General features: G+C 39.2%; 1 pseudogene across 1 annotated transcript; it reads right to left on the reverse strand.

Annotated features, from left to right (window-relative positions):
* Positions 1 to 258: 258 nt before the first annotated feature.
* On the reverse strand, positions 259 to 1,152 carry LOC128563762 (proteasome subunit alpha type-6-like; annotated as a pseudogene). The gene has a single exon (XR_008373883.1). The product of XR_008373883.1 is annotated as a proteasome subunit alpha type-6-like (transcript).
* Positions 1,153 to 2,237: the final 1,085 nt, after the last annotated feature.

Below are 2,237 nucleotides of genomic sequence, written 5' to 3' on the forward strand. Positions count from 1 at the left end.
TTTCAAAGAAGTTATACTAATTTGCAGTCCCATCAACACTATATAAGCATTCCCCTTTTACCACAGTCATGCCAATACATATTGTTTTGACTTTTTAATAATGGCCATTCTGACAGGGCTAAGATGGTATCTCATATAGTTTTAATTTGCATTTCTCTGATAATTCATTATGGTAAGCATTTTTTCATGGCCATTTTTGCACCTTCTTTTAAGAAAAAAAATCAGTTCATATCCTTTGCCCACTTTTTTTTTTTCCCAAAAGGATTGCTTTAATTTATCCAGACCCCTAACCACTTCATAGCAAGAGGAGGAGTGAGAGAGGTTCCTTTCTCAGTCCAAGGGCCTCCACAATGTCGGTCTGTTGGTTCCAAATACACAGACAGGTGGCATCACAGATTTGGTAAGCTAATAATGCTTAATCTCTCTCTGCTAGAGCAACCAGGTGAGCATCCATCTCTGCTTCTGTAAGAATCCTGAATTTAGGATTCTCAACTGTAACTACTCCAACTTCTATTTCTGAAGGTTTGAAATCAATTGATAGAACAGTAGACAGGCATGTAATTGCAGTTTCCACTGTCTGTTCAAATGTCCAATCAAATTTCTTCTTTACTTTTTTTTCCAGGAAGCTGGTTGACTCTGTTTAACCCCTGCTGCAGTGGCTTTAAACCCATAGTAGTAACCCGCAGGATCACACTTGTACACCTGAGGGCCTTGTTCTTCATCTACACCAATTAAAATCATACAACAATCAAGAAGCCTCATTTCAGCATTCTGTTTGTAGACCTGAGAAGTGTCAGCAATTCTTTTACAGAGCATGTCCACGGGAATCTCATAGCCATACTTGTATTTCCAATTAGCTGCCTCATAGCGTGCCCTCTGTACCTGGGATCTGCTGTGAGCTGTCATTCCTGTCATCACACAGCCAATGTTTTCAGTTATCTTGAATAAGTGAGTCACTGTGCTGGAATCCAATAATTTATCGGGAACTTTGTTCTGTGTGACAATTACTGCACAATCTTTCCCTCTGACAGCTACTGATGTAAGGCCACCTTGATTAATAGCTTTAAAAGCATATTCTACTTGGTAGAGCCGACCTTCGGGTGAAAAAATGGTAATGTAGCGGTCAAAACCCATGCTGGAACCACAGGACATTTTGGTGCACCTACTAATTCAAGCACAGTATCTCTTTGCCCATTTTTTGATGGTGTATTTTGTTTTTATCTTGATGATTTGTTGAGTTCTTTACAGATTCTGGATATTAGCCCTTTGTCAGATGTATAGTTTGCAAATATTTTCTCCCATTCTGTAGGTTGTCTGTTTGCTCATTATTTCCTTAGCAATACAGAAACTTTTAAGTTTATTTGTACCATTTATTTATTTTTGTCATTGCTCTATTTGCTCATGGGAATTTACAAATTTCTTGCCTAGGCTGATGTCTGAAAGAATGTTTTCAACATTTTCTTCTATACTGTTTATATTCATATCTTATACTTAAGTCTTTAATCCATCTTGAATTAATTTCTATTTGTCATGAGAGATAGGAATCCATTTTCATTCTTCTGCATGTGGCCATCCAATTTTCTCAGCACCATTGATTGAATAGGACCTACTTTCCCCAGGGTATATTAGTGTCTGCTTTGTCAAAAATCAGTTTGTCAGGGCGGCACCTGTGGCTCAGTTGGTAGGGCGCCGGCCCCATATACCGAGGGTGGCAGGTTCAAACCTGGCCCTGGCCAAACTGCAACCAAAAAAAACAGCCGGGTGTTGTGGCGGGCGCCTGTAGTCCCAGCTGCTCGGGAGGCTGAGGCAAGAGAATCGCCTAAGCCCAGGAGTTGGAGGTTGCTGTGAGCTGTGTGAGGCCACGGCACTCTACCGAGGGCCATAAAAGTGAGACTCTGTCTCTACAAAAAAAAAAAAAAAATCAGTTTGTCAAAGTTATATAGTTTTATTTCTGTGTTCTCTGTTTTGTTCCATTGGTCTACGTGTCTATCTTTATACCAGTATCAGCCTATTTTGGTTACTATGTCCTTGTAGTATGATTTGAAGTCAGGTAATATGATGCTTACAAATTTTATTTAGATTACTCTCGCTATTTGAGCTTTCTCTTGATTCCATATGCAGTTTATGATTAATTTTCTAGATGTGTGAAAAATGGTACTGGTATTTTGATGGGAATTGCACTGAACCAGTAAATCACCTTGGGCAGTGAAGACATTTCTTAAATGTTGGTTCTTCCA

The sequence above is a fragment of the Nycticebus coucang genome, chromosome 13 (genome assembly GCF_027406575.1).
Source record: "Nycticebus coucang isolate mNycCou1 chromosome 13, mNycCou1.pri, whole genome shotgun sequence".
Classification (NCBI taxonomy): Eukaryota; Metazoa; Chordata; class Mammalia; order Primates; family Lorisidae; genus Nycticebus; species Nycticebus coucang.